Consider the following 22930-nt stretch of genomic DNA (forward strand, 5'->3'; position numbering starts at 1 on the left):
AGCATTGGCAAACTTCGTTTGCAATGACAGGGGTGTTCAGGGCACGCGAGTGACGTTCTACTCAAAATCCCTTGGTACCACAAGAACTACGCCGTGGTTGACTACCGGGCCGAGAAAGCGACTTTGATAAATGAAGGGCTCAGAGAATTGTACTTGATGAACTTCAATTTCTTTACTCATTCTTTTGGGAGAGAACTGAACGATGGATAAAGATTGAATATGTTTTGACCTGATCAAAAGAACGCCAAGATTTTTCTCCACACTCATGCCGATTGCTTTTCAGAGGGCCTGAAGATCAAACCATTGATCTGATACCTGGAAGCACGACACCGAATTCGCCACCTTACGGTGTGAGCCGAGTACAGAATGAAAAGATTATGAACCCAGTGAAAGACCTCTTGGAAAAGAGTCTTCTCCAGCCTAGTACTTCACCGTATTGCTCTCCAGTGTTGTTGGTTTTGAAGAAAGACGGATCTTGGAGAATGTGCATCGATTATAGCACTCTCAAAGAAATCACCATCAAGAACAGATTTCCGATTCCTAGGATCGATGATATACTCGACAGGTTACAGGGATACTCTTACTTTAGCAGGATTGACTTGAAGAGTGGATATCATCAGATCAGGATAGCGCCAGGAGATGTCTACAAGACAGCTTTTCGGACGACTTTTGGGTTATTTGAGTTTTTGGTGATGCCTTTTGGCTTAACCAATGCTCCTGCGACATTTAATCAGATGATGGACAGGATTTTTCGAGAGTACATGCTATTTGTTGGCACTTTCTTTGACGACATCATTGTTTTCTCCAAAAATGAGGCAGAACACAGAGATCATCTGCTTCAAGTCTTTCAGGCATTACGAGATCACACGTTAGTGATTAATGCAAAGAAAAGTGATTTTTTCCTACCAGAAATACACTTTTTGGGACACATTGTGTCAGCAGCAGGAGTGCAAATGGATCGGGCCAAGATAGAGACTATCCGTGATTGGCCGGACTTGAGAAATGTCCATGAAGTTAGAAGCTTCTTGGGGCTGTGTTCGTACTACAGGCGGTTCATACGAAAATTTGCAGAGGTTGCTTCCCCTTTGCATACCTTGACACAGAAAGGAGTACCTTTTTCGTGGGGACCCACAAAGGTGACTGCCTTTCGGACATTGAAAGAGAAATTGACTACGGGACCTATTTTGACTTTGCCGGACTTGCAGAAGTCATTTGAAGTATATTGTGATGCTTGTGGTTGTAGTCTAGGTGCGGTCTTGATGCAAGAAGGCCATGTCATAGCCTACGAGAGCCGTTTGTTCTCTAGGCCGGAGATGACAGCACAAATCTATGAGAAAGAGCTTTTGGCGGTTATCCATGCTCTTACTCAGTGGCGGCATTACCTACTCGGAGCGGATTTTACTGTCTTTACAGACCATCAGAGTTTGCGCTACTTCTTGTCACAGAAGCAACTTTCGGAAAAGCAGATGCGGTGGGCGAACATCTTGTCACAGTTCCACTTCCAGATTGTCCATGTGCAGGGACAGAAGAATGTGGTGGCAGATGCTTTGTCTCGGAAACCATTGGTTCTGGCTATTTCCGCGATACATCATAGGAGCTTCGACGATATGGTCGATCAGTATGCCACAGACACAGATTTTGCAGATATTTTCACACGAATACGGGATGGGGAGACAGTAGCGGGATACTCCCTTCGGGAAGGCTACTTGATGAGAAAGACTATGTTGTGCGTTACACAGCCGTTGAGGGATAAGGTTATGACTGAATGCCGCTGTCCACCTTTTACGGGTCACCGCGGCATTGCTACCACCATGAAGGGGGTAGAGAGATACTTCTTTGGATCGAGACTCAAAAAGGATGTGGAAGAGTTTGTGCGCAGTTGCTTGGTATGCCAGAAGGTCAAGTTTGACAGGCATAAGGCACAGGGATTGTTACAACCTTTACCATACCCACCCACCCCTGGGAAAGTATTGCAATGGATTTCATTTTTGATTTCCCAAGAACACAGAATGATCACGATGATTTTCCGATTACATGGCACGTATGAGACGATTGTCTCTGACAGAGACCCTAGATTTATGAGTTTGTTTTGGAAGGCAATTTGAGAGAACATTGGCACGCAGTTGCAGTTCTCGTCATCGTTCCACTTGCAAACTGACGGGCAATCTGAGATTGCCAATTCAGTGGTTTTAGATTTATTGAAGTCTTGTATCTCGAATCAGAAGACTCAATGGGAAAAGAACTTACCTTTGGTGGAATTTGCCTACAATAACACGATACACTCTTCGACAGGGAAGACGCCAGGTGAGATTGTTGAAAGTGCTGCGAAGGTTCCATCCTTCCTGAGCACGAAAGATTAGATATTTGAAGTGGATGAATATTCGCGAGATTTGGATACGGCTTTTGCCAAGGTTCGCGAGACTTTGCAGGAGTCTCAAGAACGACAGAAAAAGGCAGCGGATCGCCATCGTCGCGACTTGAAGTTTAAGAAGGATGATTGGGTGCTCTTACTTTTGAGAAGGCACGCCTACAAAAGAAAAAGGGAAAGGAGAGGCTTTTTCCAAAGCTTAGTATGCGATACTACGGACCTTTCCAAATCACTGACAAGATAAATGATGTCTCCTTCCGATTGAAACTGCCAGATACTTGGAGGATTCATAATGCATTGCATGTGAGTCTCTTGAACCCTGTTAAGGGTGATGTGCCTGATGATGGGGAACCTGATGAGCAACCCGAAGTGGAAGAAAACGAGGAGATCCTTGTTCCTGAACAGATTTTGGCACATAACGATACGAAGAAAGGTAAAGTCCGAAGGCGGTTCTTGGTTTAGTTCAAGAACTTTCCTGCATTTGATACGTGAAGTGGATGGAGGAGGAGGACCTAGCAGATACAGCTCGGATTGTGAAACTTTACCTCGATGTTTTGGTTTAGCATAGTCTACTCCAAACGGAACCCAGAAACTCAGCTTGGCCGAAGATCTGGTGCAGTGGGATGCACAAGAGGGGAGTTACTCCGCTCCTTTGTCAACAGATGCCTCGATTTTGATACTAAAGTCACTGATGTCTCTTTGAGCTTCAGGGATACTGAGAGCTGACAGTATTCTGTTGGATGACTTTATGAAATGGAATTCCTGATAATTATACTGATTTGTTCTTGACTTCTTCTGAGTACAAGAACTGATAGCCGAAATGGCTACAGCATTTTGGTTTGATTGATCTCGAATAGACATGGTTGCAATAGGGGTTAGTCAATCGGACATCGATGAGGTCTCGATTGGACCTAGATGTGATTGCTAGCTACATTGCCGATAAATCATGGTCTAAGATGTGAATGAATGTTGAATGTCATGTGATGTCCTGTGATGTCTGGTGATGTCCTGTGATGTGACTGTCGATTTTGTACATGTGCTAGATGTGTGTTCCTAGTACGCAGGTACTAACAGTCAGTGTCTGCTAAGATGGTTTATGGCTTTTGTCGGTTTTGCAAGCGTAATCGCGATCGATTACAGTGCTTTCAAGAGGGGGGTATGTCACAAAGTGATGACGTGGCGGACAGCAGAAACCCTAATTTCTGCCAGAAACCCTAAAATTCCTGCAAACCCTAATTTCCAGAAATCGTAGAGACTTTTTTTTTTTTTTGAAAAATGATAAGCGACGCGAATTTAAGATTCTCTAAGAGAGAGAGAGAACTAATGCTTTTTATTTTAAAAGCTTTTGGGGCTCTGCTTTTGGGCATCCCTTGTATCTATAAATAAGTGGTGAGGGCTTCACTTCTCAGAGCATCTGGACGCAGAGACTGAGAGTGAAACCCTAGCCACTCTCTTGTACTTTGAACTGATTAATATAAAAAGAAATATTGAAAGGGGCGCCAATCTTTGGGGCCAATATCTCTAGGCACGGAACTCCGCCGGGCCAGTGCAAATCTATTGTGATCTGTGAATTGTTTTGAAGTGGTTATTTGGTGCTGTCGCGATTGATTTTTGACTTGGAGTGTCCAAGTCTGTTACACGGCTCTTAGTGCACTCCCCCGTGGTAGCTGTCCAAGTGAGGATGGCTGGACTCCCAGTTTTTTCTTGGAGTACTGGGACTTGCTTGGCCCATATCTCTGTAGTGCTTTTCAGTACATCTTGCACACACGAGAGATGCCTGGCAGCATGAGTGAGGGTTTGATCTACCTCATTCCCAAGGAGGGTGGCTCCTTGGATGAGATTCGACAGTGGCACCCCATCACCATCCTCAACTCAGTCTACAAAATTCTTGCCAAGGCTCTGAGTTTGAGGATCCAGCCACTTCTTGAGAGCCTTAGACATGGGACTCAGACAGGTTTTGTCAAGGAGCACAGTATCCTTGACAACATCTTTACTTTTTGGGAGGCTTCTGCCCTAGCGCGGCTCCGTGGTGAGGATCTGGTGATTCTTCTTCTCGATTTTGAGAAGGCCTACGACAGAGTTGACTAGGACTTTCTAGAGGGCACTCTACGCAAGATGGGCTTCTCAAATGCTTGGATCAGAGGGGTGTCAGCTTTGTACAGACAGGCACACAGTCATGTACTTTTCTCAGGAGGTAGAGGTGATCATTTCATGCTCACACGTTCGGTCAGACAAGGCTGCCCTCTTGCCCCCTTCCTCTTTCTGTTCTATGCTGAGGCGATGAGCAGGTTTTTGGTGTCGCAGCAGGTTGGTTTACGGGGTTTAGCACTCCCTATTCGGGGAGATGAGCTACTGGACGCTAAGTTTGCTGACGACTCAGCCTTGTACTTGGATGGCCAGGAGGCCAACCTTCACAGGTGTGAGCAGGCTCTTGAGACCTTCTGTTGTGCATCTGGCACACTGATCAACTGGAGAAAGACAGTGGCTTTCTCGGTTGGTAGTGCTCCTGTGCCCGATTGGATGCTAGGTGAGGGTTTCAAGTGGATCCCCCCAGGGACTGCAGTTCGGTACTTGGGCTGTCAGGTTGGTTTGGACTTGTCTCCCGAGCAGCAGATTGCTCCCCTCCTCCTATCTATCAGGAGGAAGTTGTTACATTGGAGCTCCGCACGACTTTCTTTCGCTGGCAGAGTTGTAGTGGCCAACCAGGTGTTGTTGGCTACTATGTTATACATCACTTCTTGCTGGATCTTCTCGAGTTCTTATATCAGCCAAGTAGAGCGGTTGATCGGGAATTTCCTTTGGTCAGGGCGACACTCTGACAGCCCGGGCCAAAGTGGCTTGGCAGGTCATCATTCTTCCTTGTTCACAGGGAGGGCTTGGGATCATAGACCCAGCACAGCAAAGCAGAGCCCTTCTTGGGAAGTTCATCATCCGAGGTCTTCTTCCAGGTGAGGAGCCCTGGAAGGAGTTCTTGTTACATCGGCTTCGTGCTAGGGTGCCCCAAGCAGGAGGCCTCTGGGGGCCTGGCAACCTTTGACTAGATGGATCTTCACAGAGATGCGTAAAGTTGGTTTGAGCAGGAGACTGGAGGATCACTTCGTTGTGGGGTTGCTTCAATCTTGGGAGAACTTGCGGCGAGGCCTCGAGCAGTGTCAACCTACTTGCACAGAGGAGCACCTGCGACAGCCCCTTGTTTGGAACCCCATGGTTAGCACTCAGAGAGATCACTTGGTTGGTAGTCGGCCTCATGTTTCCTGGGGTTCCATGGCAGTGGGTCCAGCACGCTCTTAGGGGACTGGTTACAGTTTTCAAGCTTGTCAGAGGAGCTTCAGGGCTTTCAGCCACAAGGCATGAGAGGGGTGCATAGCATGTGCTAGGACATCTCAGAGGCAGTATCAACTGAGTGGCTCACGCCTCTCGAGTCAACAGCGCCGAGATGGATGGGAGCCTTCACGCGACTGGAGGTTCTCATCTCTGTTCGAGCTTGCTCAGAGACTGTTCCCTCCCTGTTTTTCGAGCTACAGGGTGACGAATGCTTACAGCGAGTTGCAGTAGAGGCCCCGCAGGTGGCAGAGTGTTGTTTTCAGAGGATCCGAGTGGTGGGCATCTGTGGGAGGACTTGTGTCATCGATCCTGACCCAGCTGCTCTTGCGACTAGACATTGGAGACTGTGGACTTGGGAGTGTTGTCCACTGGCACGAGTACAGTGGGATCTTGGAGAGTGGCTTTGGAGGGACCCCTTTTCTTCTGCAGACCACCCAGGCGTCCCTTTCTTTCAGTACACTTTTCGACTAGGACGTCACATACTGGCAGCACACAGAGAGGCTCGCCCTGCTGCAGCACCTCATTGGCAGGAGGAGGGTCTCACAGCTGAGTTCTTGGCAGTTTTTTGGGAGAGGTTGAGGGACTCCAGATTGCCGAGGCGAGTCACTTTGTTTCAGTGGCTGGTCGCACACAGAGCTACAGTAGTTGAGAGTTGGCTTGTGCATAGTGGCCTCTCGTCCGCATGCACAGCTTGTGACACCTTGTGGAGAGTCAGCGTTGCTGTCTTTGGGACTGGGACTGTCCCTTGGCACAGCAGGTGTGGCTTCGTGTTCTTCGGCTGATGCCTGCTCTTTCCACGGCTCGGCTATACACTTGGGGGGCAGCTGCTTGGTCCACTCTCACGGGCCTGGCACTTCAGTTTGAGCTATCATCCACCAGCAGGATGATAGTGATGCAAGGGGGGCGACCTACACTCCAGCCTGCCCAAGAGCTTACTCCACAGGAAAGGTGCAGTGAGAGAGAGGAGTGTTGGGAGCTCATCAGAGGCCTGACACTCTGGTTCATCTGGCGAGCCTGCTGCTTCCGCATCTTCGAAGGCGGCCTGTACCACCAGCAGAGACTGTTCGGGATCTTTGGCTTGAGCTAGTTCATACTCTCAGAGGACAATTCGAGAGACTCCAAGGCAGTTCCGACCGCATGCGGGAGCACAGAGAGGCTTTTCTTCGACTTTGGCGTCCTAGGCCATTTTTCACCATGGACGAAGGTGTGCTCAGATGGCACTACCATCCACCTGTGTGGCTCTTCCCACCTCCCGTCCCCTAATATACGAACTGCTTGGAACCATCTTCGGATGACCAAGAAGGATATAGTGGACGCTTATTGCGAGAGATTCTGGAGCTCTTTTCTACCCGCCTCTTCATTTAAGAAGATCTCGTTCAAGGAACAGATTAAGCGGTTTACCTTGGGTCTACCTACAGAGATCCGAGATCACTGCTTGGAACAAAAGTCAGCTTCCATTCAGGAGTTGATGAGTCATGCGAAACGGGGTTTTGTCATTCACTAAGGCAGTTTGACCTACCCCACCGATGAGATCATGACACAAAGAGCCGAACAGACTTCGACAAATGAAAGTAGAAAGAGAGAGAGCAACCCAGAAAAGAAGGATGCACAACCCAAGCTCACTCCTCAGGAGAGAGCTCGCTACATCATGGAAGGGAAGTGCTTTGGATGCGGGGAAATTGGACATATCTACGTGAGGTGCCCTAATAAGGCACCGAATGAACAAGATGAAAGGCCAAAAAGTTCTAAAGCAGCTGAGGGACGTGACAAAAAAGGCAGATAAAAGCAGCACTGGTACCACATTGCCTGGGACCCGAACCGAATTAAATAAATGAAAGTACAACTTTGTCGTTTTTAGGGCAAAAGGAAAGATTCGGAAGCTTTTTTGAAGGAGCCAAGGCCAACTTCTTGTGAATTGGCTGCTCGATTTGGAATTACGCCGCACATGCGGAGGCCACAAGCGAAGGTAGTTCGAGCGGCACCCGGACGGGATGTTGCCATTACACCGAGCATTGGCAAACTTCGTTTGCAATGACAGGGGTGTTTAGGGCACGCGGAGTTTTACGTAATTGCCTTGGAAGGTTGTGACATTCTACTTGAAATCCCTTGGTACCACAAGAACAACGACGTTGTTGACTACCGGACCGAGAATGCAACTTAGACAAATGAAGGGCTCAGAGATTGTACTTGATGAACTTCAGTTTCTTTACTCACTTTTTTTTAGGAGAGAACTGAACGATGGATGAAGGTCAAATATGTTTTGACCTGAACAAAAGAACGCCAAGATTTTCTCCATACTCATGCCGATTGCTTTTCAGAGGGCCTATCAGGCAAGTTACCACCCGCTCATCCTGAAGATCGTACTATTGATCTGATACCAGGAAGCACACCACCGAACCGGCCACCTTACCGTGTGAGGCGAGCCCAGAATGAAGAGATTATGAACCAAGTGAAAGACCTCTTGGGAAAAGGGTCTTGTCTAGCCTAGTACTTCACCGTATTGCTCTCCAGTGTTGTTGGTTTTGAAGAAAGACGGATCTTGGAGGATGTGCATCGATTATAGAGCTCTCAACAAAATCACCATCAAGAACAGATTTCCGATTCCTAGGATCGATGATATACTCGACAGATTACAGGGATCCTCGTGTTTTAGCAGGATTGATTTGAAGAGTGGATATCATCAGATCCGAATCGCGTCGGGAGACGTCTACAAGACAACCTTTCGGACGACTTTTGGGTTATTTGAGTTTTTGGTGATGCCTTAACCAATTCTCCTGCGACATTTAACCGGATGATGGACGGGATTTTTCGAGAGTATAGACTATTTGTTGGCACTTTCTTTGACGACATCATTATTTTCTCCAAGGATGAGGTAGAACATAGAGATCATCTGCTTCAAGTCTTTCAGGCATTATGAGATCACAAGTTAGTAATTAATGCAAAGAAAGTGAATTTTTTTTCCTACCAGAGATCCACTTTTTGGGACACATTGTGTGAGCAGCAGTAGTGCAGATGCATCCGGCCAAGATAGAGACTATCCGTAATTGGCCCAATTTGAAGAATGTCCAGGAAGTTACAAGCTTCTTGGGACTGTGTTTGTACTACAGGCGGTTCATTCAAACGTTTGCAGAGGTTGCTTCCCCTTTGCATATCTTGACACAGAAAGGAGTCCCTTTCTCGTGGGGACCGGTAGAGGTGACTGCCTTTAAGACTTTGAAAGAGAAATTAACTACGGGACAAGTTTTGACTTTGCCGGACTTGCAGAAGTCGTTTGAAATATAGTCATACTTGTGGTTGTAGTCTGGATGCGGTCTTAATGCAAGAAGGCCAATGTCGTTGCCTACATTGTTCTCAAGGCCGAAAATGACAGCACAGATTTGTGAGAAAGAGCTTTTGGCGGCTATCCATGCTCTTATTCAGTGGCGACATTACCTACTCGGAGCCGATTTTACGGTTTTCACAGATGATGAGAGTTTACGCTACTTCTTGTCACGGAAGCAGCTATCGGAAAACATAGATACGATGGGCAAACATCTTGTCACAGTTTACTTCCGGATTGTCCATGTGCAGGGACAGAAGAAATTGGTACTTGGTCCCGAAAGCCATTGATTCTGGCTATTTTGCCGATACATCATAGGAACTTCGAGGATATGGTCGGTCAATACGCCACAGAACAGATTTTGCAGATGTATTCAGTTGAATACTGAAAGGGAAGGATAGTAGCGGACTATTCCATTCGGGATGGCTACTTGATGAAGAAAACCATGTTGTGCGTTACACAGCCGTTGAGGGAAAAGGTTCTAACCGAATGCCACTGTTCGCCTTTTAAGGGTCACCGATGCATTGCTACCACCTTGAAAGGGGTAGAGAGAGACTTCTTTTGGCTGAGACTCAAGAAGGATGTGGACGAGATTGTGCACAGTTGTTTGGTATGCCACAAGGTCAAGTTTGATAGGCATAAAGCACAGGGATTGTTACAACCTTTACCCATACCCACCCGCCCCTGGGAAAGTATTATAATGGATTTCATCTCTCAAGAACACAACTGAGCACGATTGTTTATTGCCTAGGTCTTCAAATTACATGGTATGCCTGAGAGATTGTTTCCGATAGGACCCCAAGTTCACGAGTTTGTTTTGGACGGCTATTTGGGAGAACATAGGCACGCGGTTGCAGTTCTCGTCATCGTTCCACCCGCAGACTGGCGGGCAATTAGAGATTGCTAATTCAGTGGTACTGGATTTGTTGAAGTCTTCTTTGTTGAATCAGAAGACTACTTAGGAAAGGTTTTTACCTTTGGTGGAATATGCCTACAGAAACACGATTAACTCTTTGATGGAGAAGGTGCCATTTGAGATTCCTAAATTTGCTACGAAGGTTTCACCCTTCCTTAGCACGAAAGATAAGATTTTTCTTTGAAGCTGACCAGTTCACGAGGGACTTGGTCCGGAAGGCTTTCGAGAAACCTCAGAAAAAGGCAACAGATCGCCATCGTCGCGATTTGAAATTGAAGGAGGATGATTGGGTGCTCTTACGTTTTGAGAAGGCACGCCTGAGAAAGAAAAAGGGAAAGGAGAGACTTCTTTCAAAGAGTAGCATGAGATAGTGTAGACCTTTCCAGATTTTCCGAAAAGATAAATGATATTTCCTTTGGACTGAAGCTGCCAGAATACTTGGAGGATTCACAATATTTTTCACGTGAGTCTCTTGAAGGCGATGTGCCTGATGATGGGAAGCTAGATGTGCAACCCGAATTGGACGAAAACGAGCAGATACTCGTTCCAAAGCAGAAATTGGCACAAAAAGAAAGAAAGAAGGTAAAGCGAACTGACGGTTCTTGGTTAAATTCAAGACCTACTTCGCAATGGATGCGGAGCGAATGGAGGAGGAAGACCTAGTAGATATTCCTCAAGAATGTGAATCTTTACCTTTGAAGCTTTTGGTTTAGCATAGTCTACTCCAAATGGAACCCCGAATTCAGCTTGGCCGGAGATCTGGTGTAGTGGGTTTGCACAAGAGGGGAGTTACTCCGCTCCTTTGTCAACAGATGCCTCGATTTTTGAATAACTAGAGTCACTGATGTCTCTTTGAGCTTCAGGGATACTGAGAGCTGACAGTATTCTGCTGGATGACTTTATGAAATGGAATTCCGGAAAATATGAAACTGACTTGTTTAAGTGCAAGAACTGATAGACAAAATGACTGCAGCATTTTGGTCTGAATGATCTCGAATAGACATGGTTGCAATAGGGGTTAGTCAATGGAGCATCTTTGAGGTCCTGAGTGGATCTAGATGCGATTGCTAACTGCATTGCCGATAAATCATGGTCTAAGATCCGAATGAATGTTGAATGTGATTTGTCATGTGATGTCAAGTGATGTCCTGTGATGTGACTGTCGATTGGTACATGTGCTAGATGTGTGTTCCTAGTGCGTCGGTACTAACAATCAGTGTCTGCTAAGGCAATTTATGGCCTCTGTGTGTTTTGCTTTCAAGAAGGGGGTATGTCACAAACTGGTGACGTGGCTGCCAAGTGTACACGCACACTACTCCTAGACATGGACAATCCGAGCGGAAAAAAGACCTGCAGAATGATGACGTGGCAAGCCTGTCCGAAAAATACGACGGAATTTGCGGAATGCTTACGTGGTAGCAGTTGTACGGAGATTCTGGCTGCTTTTGGGGCTACGCAATTCTAGCTTTATTCTACGCAAGTAGTTGAGAGAGAGAGAGAGAGAGAGAGAGAGAGAGAGAGAGAGAGAGAGAGAGAGAGAGAGAGAGAGAGAGAAAGAAAGCAAGTTGCTTTATTTTTCCACTAAGCCTATGAGAGGGAAAATTAAAGTTGCTTTATTTTGAAAGCTTTTAAACTTAGAAGCTTTTGGGGCTTTTAATTTTTCAACTTTTGGGCTTTGCTTTTGGCATCCCTTGTACTCTTTAAATATGTGGGTAGGCCTCTCACAACTTAGAGCATCTCGACGCAGAGTCTGAGTGTGAGCGTCTACCTACACTCTTGTACGTTGAACTCATATTAATATAAAAAGAAATACCGAAAGGGGTGCAGTCTTTGGGGCCAATATCTCTAGGCACAAAACTCCGCCGAGCCAGTGTCGAATCAATTGTGAACTGTGAACTGTTTTGAAGTAGTTATTTGTGTTGTCGCGGTAGATTCTCGACTTGGAGTGTCCAAGTTTGTTACATCAAGGATCAAGGAACCCATGAAGCAATGTGGGTAGATGAAGAGTTTTCAAAGATTACCCAAAGTTGTTGGCAGACTACAAGGAAGCCATGCAGCTCGGTACCAGTACCTCACTTTAAAAAGGAGGGGATGTCACGTGACACATCTAACCCTATGTGTACGTGGACAAGCTACTTCATGACAAGGGTTCAGTCAATCCAGTCAGTCTAGCTTAGGAAGTGTTCTAGCACTTTTGTGAGTCTGTTCGCAGACCGTGCATGCCCAGGCACTTACAGTAGATGCATATCCTCTGGTTGCACACAGCATGATCCATCAAGAGCATTTTCCAATGCACAGAACCTATTTTCCCTATTTTTGACTTTTTTTTACTTATTATTTTTAAGTGACTTTTGTTGGGAACTAGGTAGGGTAGTTTTGCTAAGATAATATATAAGCAAACCTAGCGCTAGGCTTATCTCGCAGAAGAGGAGGAAAGTGCACAAGCAAAGCCACTTGCAGCAGGCATCTCCCTCTCCCTCTCAAGCAAGAACAAACCCCTAAAACCATCAGCGTTTTTCAGCACCATAGCCAGCGTTTTCAGCCCCATAAAATTGGCAATTTTCAGCAGCACAACCAGCGTTTTGAAGCCTCTATCCACAGCGGTTTTCAGCCCCATAGACCTGGCAATTTTCAGCAACCTGCAACAGCGTTTCCTCAGCCAGCAATTAGCGTTTTGGACAGCAGCAAATAGCGTTTTACAACAGCAGCAAATCAACGATTACATAGCAGCAAGGCAGCGATTGCAACAGTAGAATTCACAGATAAGGAACTGCCCAGCACAGCATTTTCAGCCGTCGTCCTCGCCATCCTCTTTGTCGCAGTCGTCTCCAAATTAGATCTACCTTGCATCATACTCTCACGACTTGCATCGGCATCTTGTACCAGATTTGTGCAATCATTAGCGTAGACCTCTCTCATCATCGAGAGAGGGGCCCTTGGAGGAGGGTTTGACAACTTGTATGGTGTCGTATTCTTCTCTCTCTATCTCTCTATCTCTCTATCTCTCAATCTCAGCACCTTCATTCACAGTGTTTATCCACTTTGTTTGTGATCACTTGCACTCTCTCATTAAATGAAGGAAGGCTCTCCCTTCCCTAAGTAAAAGGAACCTTGAGCACAGTTCGGAGCACTCATCTTGAGCAAAGTTCAACATTCACTTCCGTTGCACCTTACATTGACTTACCCACCAAATAAACCTTCCACAGGTCATAACAGAAGCAGACGACAGAGAGATACATCATCTCGACTGACAGAAAAACAGAGAGACAAATATTTCAAAGCGGAAAAGTGTTTTGAATGTGGAGAACAAGGACATCTTTGCACGGTGCCCCAAAAAGGCACAAGAATGAGAATGGTTGATAGATTGAAAATAGAACAAGGCGAGGAGATACTCGTTCCATATTAAATATTAGATAGAAAATTATGGATGAACTAGCATTATTTTGCTTTATGAATTTATGAATGAAATAGGACTTTTTGAAGATGATTTTAATTTAAGTATGAAACTAATGTTTTATGGAAGATCCTGCTATTTGTGAACAGATGTCAGGATTGAGAACGAGATGATGATTTAGGAGCAATGACAGCTCCCAAATGAACCTGATAACGAATCATGAATTTTGAACCACGAATGATTCAATGGAACTGTCATGAGCCCAACAAGAGTTCTTGTGGGATGAGATGGCCACACAGCTAGAACTGAATGATTGAACCACTCTGTTCTGTATGAACTCAATGTGTGATGAATTAGGATCCTCGGAAATGATTACTCGCACACGACAATGGTTGAGTGCGAATGGAATGATTGACCAAATGACTGTAGCATTTCGGTCTCGGAAATCTATAGACATGATCGCAATATGGGATTAGTCAAATCGACATCAGTGAGATCTCGGATAGATCTAGATGCAATTGCTAAATACGTTTCCAGGAATCATGATCCTAGATCAGAACGGAATCCATGGACGAGATCGCAATATGGGATTAGTTAAATTGACATCAGTGAGGTCCGGTGCGGATCTAGATGCGATTGCTAAATAAGTTGCCAGGAATCACGGTCCTAGATTCTATGTGATGTGCTCTGAATGTGATGTGATGTAATTGTCGTCTTTGTACAAGTGTTGGATTTGTGTCGTCTTTGTACAAGTGTTGTGATGTGCTCTGAGTGTGATGTGATGTGACTGTCGTCTTTGTATAAGTGTTGGATTTGTGTCGTCTAGTACGACAGTACTTAGAGTCAATGTCCACTGAATTGGTTTATAGCTTATGTTTGATTGAGGGTGTAATCGAGGGCGATTACAATTCTTTCAAGAGGGGGGTATAGATGACGTGGCATGACCACCTGGGAAGAGAATACGGACAGGATGCTTACGTGGCAACCAGTACGGCCTTCTGCAATTCGCGCTCACAACATGCTAATGTGGCACCCTGTACGGCCCTTCGTAAAAAGCGTTGACAGCACGATGACGTGGTAGATTTTCCGCATATTGCGCACGCTGCTTTTGCTGGTAGATTTTTGACCAGTCGCTTTTGGGACTCCTTGCTCTTGAGCTACTGCTTTTGAGGCTCTACTTTTTGGGGCATCCCTTGTAAGAATAAAAAGACCCAAGGGGCCTCACTCTTCAAAGCATTTGGACGCAGAGTCTGAGAGCAGAGGACACCTCGGGTGTTGTACTTGTTGAAAGATGAGAACCCTGTAGTTTGTCAAGTATGTTATCGATCCAAGGTATTTGAAATCTGTTCTTGATAGTGATTTTGTTGTGAGCTCTTTAGTCAATGCACGTTCTCTTCAAAACTAGAAGCACCGGTGAACAAAAAGACGGTGTACTAGGTGTCAAAGTTGACGATGCGGAAGCAATGGACCAAGGAGAGATGCACGAGAGAGAGAGAGAGAAAGAGAGAGAGAGAGAGAGAGAGAGAGAGAGAGAGAAACTTTTGAACCGACCAACCTTAGTAATAAATTGATCATTATACAATGGGAGTTGCGTGTGCTTATATACTCACCTTAGCAAATTGCCCTACGCAAGATTTGAGAAATAAGCAGAATAAATGCCTAAAGCCAAACTAAATATTGGGATCACATTGGGCTATTCACTTGAGATGCTATAAACTTGAACACCGTTTGTGCAACTCATAGTATGAGACCAAGTCGATGAAGAAGCTACTATGGACACCTAGCAAAGGATACACCTCGGTTATGCTACCCCCAACTTTGTATCTTAGAAGAATGCCATCTTGAGCATTGTTGCCTCATAGACCACACTACGTCCAAGAATCCCCATTCGTAAACTATGAATACATCACATCCAACTTTCCTAGATAATGAACTTTGAAACACATCCTATCCACAATCCAGCCAACAACAATGAATTGGCGTGCACATCCATAGTTTTTAAGATACGTGCATTTTACAAGATGCATGTGCATTGAACTCCGACCAACAGGTTCAAAAACCGATAACTGGAACTCCAACACACGAGTCCAAATCATATGTAGGGGGCGCACTGTTTGCCCCTCTCTACCGCTCACGAGCCTCTCCTTTGCTAAAGCTAGTCGCAGCACCCGTCAACTGACTAGAAATTTGGCGTCGCGGCCATTGGCCATCACCATGTGTGCCATGCTTATCTCCTCTATCAAATCTTTATCACTATTATCTTTGTCCGCCTTGCTTTTGCCTTTGTCCTCTTGTGAGTTCCTGCTTTTGACTTTCGCTTCGCATTCTTGAGCCAAACAAAGCGTCTTCTCGCATTTTTAACAACGGCTCTCGGACCTCGTAGGTACCGAGACAGCTAACTAAGTCCTGGTACGGTCGTCCTCGACAAGCGTTCCTCTGTCTTTATCCTCTAAAAAACTCGTACATTTGCTTTTGGCTTCACAATCCCAAGCCACAAAAATTGAAGGCTTCCTTGAGAACTTTGTCCGTGCATAGGCCGCTACTGGGTACTAGTCGATCCACTTTCTGTAGGCAATAGTTAGTGTTGATCATTGCTGTCATTGGCACTCGAGCAAGGGGGGGGGGGGGCAAGTACGAGATCTGGAGATAACTCGTATTTCTTCTCGCACTTTAGAGAGGCCTCAAAGAATCCCCCAAGTCACACCAAAACTCTAATCAAAAATTTGTTGCCCTTGCGACCAATTTTGCACCTCCCAAAGTCGATCAAAAAAGAACTTCCTTTGGTGCCCCTCTCTGAGCTTCAATTCCAACAAATCCACATACAGCATTTTAAAACGATGGCAACAAGCCCTTGTAGGTCGGACCGAGCAGAGGGGAAGAAGGTGACTCAACACTTCGTCAACAATGAGAGGGAATCGCAGCGTTATAAAATGCAGACTGCCCGCGCACGGGGGGAGGGAGGGGCACCAAGTGCATCTACCACGAGAGCCTCTCAAAACACAGAGGACGGGTAGCGTTACCGGAAAATCCCCCTATAGCTAGCATTTCAAAACGTTGGCAGCGGGCTCCACAATACAAGGAGGAGGGGGGGGGGGGGGGGGGGTTTTGATGACGACGCGTCCACCAGTTGCGTTTCAATATGCACGATGAAGCAATGAAGGAAACGCCACCAGAGACTCCTCTTCTCAACGCATGCGGGTTGCCTCCAAGGTCTTCAAGCATGTAGCTCTAACACCATATCAAAGTTGATAATGCGGAAGCGATGGACCAAGGAGAGATGCACGAGAGAGAGAGAGAGAGAGAGGACTTTTGAACCAATCAACCTATACAATGGGAGCTAGATGTGCTTATATACTCACCTAAGTAAATTTCCCTACCCAAGATTTGACAAATAAGTAAAATAAATACCTAAAGCCAAAATAAATATTGGGCCATTGCGCTATTCCCTTAAGATGCTATAAACTTTAACACTAGGTTGAATTAGATCCTTTTCAAGAAGTTATTTTACTTGGTTCATTAAAATCCTCATTCTGGGCTTTGCTCGCTCTATAAGGTGGCCAATTCAGTGGCATACTGCCGTGTATCAATTCAATCGTATGATCTTCACATCTCTCACAAGGTAGCTCTCCAGGCAAATCCTCAAACAAACAATCACCTTGAGCTTGCATTTTTCTAACTCTGACAAATTGACTTCTTATGTTCTTCCAAATCTCTCAAAAAGATCGAGTAAACAAAAAGACAAGATTCCATTAATTTAGAAATGGTCAAAGCCGATACGAGTAGGGCGGATTTATCCTTTAAGTTTACATGTAGGATGATTTCTCTATCTTTCTCAACATATCGACATCCCTTGAAAACAGTTCCGAGGATCAAAGCTAGCTCAATCTCAGTTTGTATAGAGTTTGCACTCATATTTGGTAAGTAAACTATGAACAAGTTTCTAAATCTAAATCCTCTCTCTACTTCGTTGATTTGAAACTCAATAAAGGCCATGGTGTAATGTCATGCATGCCATGGTGTAATGCGCTGTCTCACTCTCTTACATCAGTTAAATTCAGACATTGATTTCCCACTTCTCCACATGCATTCACAAAAGTACAATCTGAAACCTGTGTTATCTCTTCCCGTACTTCACAAAGGAAAAAGGAGGGACATGTCTGGGCGTGTAAAGAAACACAAAGAGCTTGTGCGTGCTCTAAGCAGTTAAAAGCTTACTTGAGCAACCTGCGTATGGCGTCACCATTTGCGCCTTCTCTCTCTCTCTCTCTCTCTCTCTCTCTCTCTCTCTCTCTCTCAGAAACACAGTTGTGAGTAAAACGCTTACTTGAGCCACCTGCGTATGGCATCACCATGCGGGCCTTCTTCGCACCGCCTGCATCCGCTCCTCTTTTCCTGACCAGAGGAACAAAACTTGTATGGTTGTTGGTCGTGAGTTCAAATTCGAGAGCCAGCTTAGGGTTCCTTCTCACAAAGGTGCAAATATGCTCAAAGGTGGATCAAGAATTGCAAAAATGAGCGTCGCAATAGAGAGTCCACATCGTGGGTGAGAGAGGGATGTGTGTAGGGAGAGCTTGTGGCTCTCTAATGTGATCAAAAGTTGAGCACTCAAGTAGGGTGTGATGCTCAAACTCGCAAATTTTATGGGACAAAGTGCATAGTCCTCGTTGGTGCCCCAATCCCATGTCTCGCATCATAGAGAATTGAGGGTTGAGCCAAATGGAGGCAATAGTGCAAATCGCACTCAAGGGGATGGGCTCTCGCATGTAAGGCTAGGTCCGGTTCCCTCGTTCAGAGAAGAAGATGGTTTTGTAGTCAGGGGCAACATCTGTGGTGTAATGTATGAAGCGTGAGTCCCCGAATTTCTCTCAAGCTGTGATACATTGGCACTGTAAAAAATCCTCATTCACTTTAGAGTCTATGGAGGCATCATCAAGTAATTGTAAGGCATCCCATCTTCCAAACCAATTCTTGATGTCTTACATCCATCCCAAACTTAAGATTTTACTTTTGTGCATCTTTTGGACTTTTTTGCTTGCTTCCCATGCAATTCTTGGAAGGCTATGTGAAGAGTTTTGCCACATCTTAGCAATGTACTCCACAAATCTCTCCATATCCATAACCTCAATGGGAAGTGATCCGCACTTGAAAGAAGAAAAAGCATGTAAGGCAAAGGGGCCAATATAAGGCCACCTATGAAAGGGAGCTTAGATCTCCGGTCTCCGAGCTCAATTATAACAGGTTATTTGATTCATCTCGTTGACAGCTTGCTAAAAAATTTGATCTCAGCTTTTTTGGCAATCGGAGTTGGAAGTTACAATTCCATTTGTGCAATCGTGTGTAACAAAAATGGGTGTGAAAAAAGAGGCACACCAACCCCAAAAGAGAGACATGGGTGCCGACAAAGCTTGAACTTACCCATTGCCCAATGAAAAGGTTTCATTTCAAATAAATTGACCGTTCAGCATCCTTTTGAACAAAGTAGGTCCAGCATTTGTCATTGTCCTTTCTTTGGGGGTAGCTTTTTATTGGCCCCCTTACCCTCTATTGTGTTTTGATCTTGAATTGGAGAAATTTTGTGTAAAAAGACTTTTGGACATTCTCAAACTTTTTTTAAGTAGACTTAGAGACACCCCATCCTTCAACTCCATGAAGAAGCAATTGTTTCACCATATGACAACCTTGTGGATCTGTCACAAATGCATTGCCTCGTGAGAAGTGAGAAGCTTTCCGCAAAACTTTGGACTTGCTTCTCTTTATGGACTAATCATGTTTGTAAGGCATGGCACTTCCCTCTACTCTATGTGCTAGCTCTCGTTCACCGCAGCGCTCCCAAATGTCGATTTGTTGCCATGTATATAGTAGTGATGTATGTGAATACACTTAGGGCTGTCGGGACACTTTTTTCTCTCATTAGGAGGTTATTTTCCCCCATCCTCTAACCTAAAATGCAAGAAAATAGGGCAGCACTAGTAACTTTCTAAAAAATGGAGGCGCAAGGACCTCTCCATTGGTAGCATTTGAACTTCCTTTTTTGAAATGCATCATTTGAGACTCAAATCCCTAGTGTTTGTTGCTACATTTAAAAATTTTGTGGGATAGGGCTCTAACAACCTTGCACTAGCCTTTTGAACACTCACTGGCGACTTCGTTACAACGTTTCAGAACACTTGGCAGATTGCACATGGGCACACGACCTCTGGACCTTGACTTGCTGAACGTGTTGAAACATTGCTGACAAGGGGAGTCTTGCATGGAGAATCTTTCAAAACGCCTATAAAAAAGAGGCTTTGATTATAATCCTTGGTAGTTTTGGACAGGCGGGGTGGCCTTCACTCAATAGGGCGTTTTGATATGCTAAGGTTAGGACCTTTAATGGCAACTACTCTTTAGCATTTTACAACATAGTGGATAGAGACCAAATGAGGCACTCTTTGGCGACAAAAGCTTCCTAGTCTCTTGCATTTTAAAATGCTATTGGAGAAGTGTCAAAAGTGCTTGTTGGAGAACGTCTTAAAACACCGACAGAGTAGACTTTGGCCAAGGGAGATGCCTCTTAAGACGCTAGTTGGAGGAATGGTCAAAGGGGTGGCTCTTGGAAGAAGTTTGGAAAAAGCTTCGGCCACTAATGACTATTTGGATCAACCTATCTATGGATAGTGGATTGGATGGTACCCATTCAACTGTCTTGACACAAGTAACGTTCTCAAGTGAGTTGGCAATTCATTTGTGTAAAGCTAAAGGGAAATGCAAGAGCTAGCCAAAAAAAAAAGGCAAAGGCAAGTTTGACGGGGATAACAAAGGTACATATTCCATCGAGAAGAGCAACACGGCATATGTGATAGTAGCCACAGTGCCCTTAATTTAAATTTGTAGTTAGGTGGCAATTGTTGCAACATGCTTCAACAAAAGAGAGGCTTGTGAGTGGTAGAGAGGGGAAAACAGCTCTCCCTACAAATGATTTTGACCCATGTGTTGGAGTTCAAGTGATCAGTGTTTTAACTCGTGGGTTCAAGGCACATGCATCTGGCAAGAAATCAACATAATGTATACAAAACACTATGGATGCGTTGCAGGCAATCTATTGTTGTTGGCCAGATTATGGACAAGATGTGTTCCAAAATTTCATTTTCTAGGAAAGTTTGGATGTGATGTGTTCACATTTCACGAATGGGGATTCTTGGACATAGTGTGGCCTACACTTCAATTTTTTGTGAGGCAACCATTACTCAAGATGGCATTCTTCTAAGGTAAAAAGTTGGTGTTAGCATAACTGAGGTGTATCTAGTGGAGTGTACAGTTGTTGGGGTGTGCCTGGTAACTTCTTCATCAACTTGGTCTTCCTACATGTGTCCACTATGAGCTGCAAAGAGGGTGTAAAAGTTATAGCATCTCAAGTGAATAGCACAATGTGTTCCCAACATTTGTTTAGCTTTAGGTATTTATTTTACTTATTTTTTAATGTTCTGGGTAGGGTATTTGCTAAGGGGGGTACTTAAGGCCCCCAAGCTAGTATATATGTAGCACCCAGCACCCAGCCCCCATTGTATTATAATCTATTTCATTGCCTAGTTGCTTGGTTTAGTAATGTCTCTCTCTCTTGGCTATACGCTTCCACAATGTCGACTTTGACAACCCCCCCGCCCTTCCCCCAAATCAAATGCTTAAGTACTTTGTACATGTACTCTTTCTAAGACAAGTAAAGAGCTTTCATATCCCAATCTCACATAAGACTCATGCCAAGAATATGGTTTGTTTCTCTCAGTTCATAAATGTGCTCATTAAGCTCACCATCTAAGAACAAAGTCTTAACACTAGTTTGGTAACCTACCAAGACATAAAAGTGTTCTTTCAGGGTTTTGAAAAAAAAAAATCAATCCTCAATATATGTGTGAATTTTCAAAAATCCTCACATGAGCTTCAAGCTAAGAACCCATTCCAATTTTAAAAATTAAGTAACATGCCTATCACTTGATTTCTTGGTCGTGAAAAGCTTCCAAAGCCAAGGTAGTGCTACATTTTACCAAAAATAGCATACTTTCACGGTTACCCCATGGTACACCACATATAAAATTGTTCATGCTAAAAACCTATTTTTCTCATGAACTTCAATAGGTTCCTAATTGTAATGGAATATCACTATGACATGGATAGTAGCGGAATTTAAATAACCATGGTGAACATTTCCTTTAAGAGGGTTATTTAAGGAGCATAAGAAGAGTACTTGATTGTTGAAAGTAACAAAATGAACTTACACCTAATTAGCTTGGCATGAACAATACTTGTACAAGAGAGTGATAGAGAGAGAGAGAAATTTGACAACAGTTGAGGACCGGATTTACTTGGAGCTAGTCTCGCCTCCAAAAGCCTTTTGTATTTTAAATTCTATCATATAGAGAGACTTGATGCGATACAAGATTTGTGTTCTTTGTAACCTCATTGGTGCAATGAATATGGAAAGATTTATGCACCAAGATTGTGCCCTTAACTATCTTACCAAAGCATTAACTTGTCCCCGGCCTCAATCCCAATACCTCAAACACCTTCAAAGGTGGAGAGAACTAGCAGGGAGTGAGTGAAGGGAAGAGGAAGAAGAAGTAAACTTACGAGAAATAAATAGACTCCTCGCTTGTATTACTCTTGTAGCTTAGCATAGCATAGTAGCATGGTAATGGAGATGAAGAAGATGGCTAGCATAGCATTGAAGCATGGCTCTTGGTTGGATTTGCATTCCATAGCCAAGAGTGTTGGTGTACGCTCTCAACTTCTCAAGCTTCAAGAAGGAGATGAACTCTTGCACTTTCACAAAGTGAGAATGAGATAAAGTGAGTGTGTGTGAGAGGGAGTATATCCCCCAAACACCCCCCTTGCTTGCTTTGGTTGACCCCTCCTTGTAGCTCAAGATTGAAGCTCATTGGACCCCTCTAAGCCTAGCCAATCACATGCACAATGCATTTCAAGCAACATGGGTAGTCTTTGGACAAGTGTCCTCCTTACCCTTTGAGAGAGAGGGCCTGATAATACCTAGATAATTGTTTAATTAAAGACCCCTTTCAAACCTAGCCAATAGGATTCAAACACTCCATGAGAGCAACATTGGGAGGAACTTGACATGTGTCCTTGTTTCCTCTTGTGGCTTGGGCTTGCCTTGAGTGTGTGTGTGTGTGTGTGTGTGTGTGTGTGTGTGTGTGTGTGTGTGTGCGTGTGCGTGCGCTCTCATGCCCCTAGCTTGTACGCTTGCCCCCCCCTCTTTGTAGGACCTTGTTGACTTCAAACTCCTCAAGCCCCTAGTCCCATAATCATGGCAAGTACCTCAAGCACCTTAGTCAGCAAGCACGACAAACACCTCAAGCACCCTAGTTAGCAAGCATGACAAGCACCTCTAATACCTTAACAAGTACGACAAGCACCTCAAGCACCCTAGTTAGCAAGCACGACAAGCACCTCTAGCACCTTAGTAAACAAGTACGACAAGCACCTCAAGCACCTTAGTCAGCAAGCACGATAAGCACCTCAAGCTCAGTCCTAGCTTGCCTAAGGCCCTAGGTCTAAGGACTTTTAACATTAACCTTTGGAGGTCTTTATTGAAGCTAACCCTAAGCTCCATTAGTT

The 22930-nt window shown here is 44.7% G+C and overlaps 1 protein-coding gene across 1 annotated transcript in view; it reads right to left on the reverse strand.

Moving 5' to 3' along the window:
- The window catches only part of LOC147438670 (uncharacterized), a 47709-nt gene extending 29912 nt beyond the window's left edge, over positions 1–17797 (reverse strand). Inside the window, exon 1 of the mRNA XM_086484684.1 lies at positions 17646–17797. The gene's annotated coding sequence lies outside the window, so the exon portion shown is untranslated. The remainder of the gene's footprint in view (positions 1–17645) is intronic.
- Between the last annotated feature and the right edge of the window lie 5133 nt (positions 17798–22930).

Source organism: Adiantum capillus-veneris, chromosome 16, assembly GCF_014529385.1.
Source record: "Adiantum capillus-veneris isolate H3 chromosome 16, ASM1452938v2, whole genome shotgun sequence".
Classification (NCBI taxonomy): Eukaryota; Viridiplantae; Streptophyta; class Polypodiopsida; order Polypodiales; family Pteridaceae; genus Adiantum; species Adiantum capillus-veneris.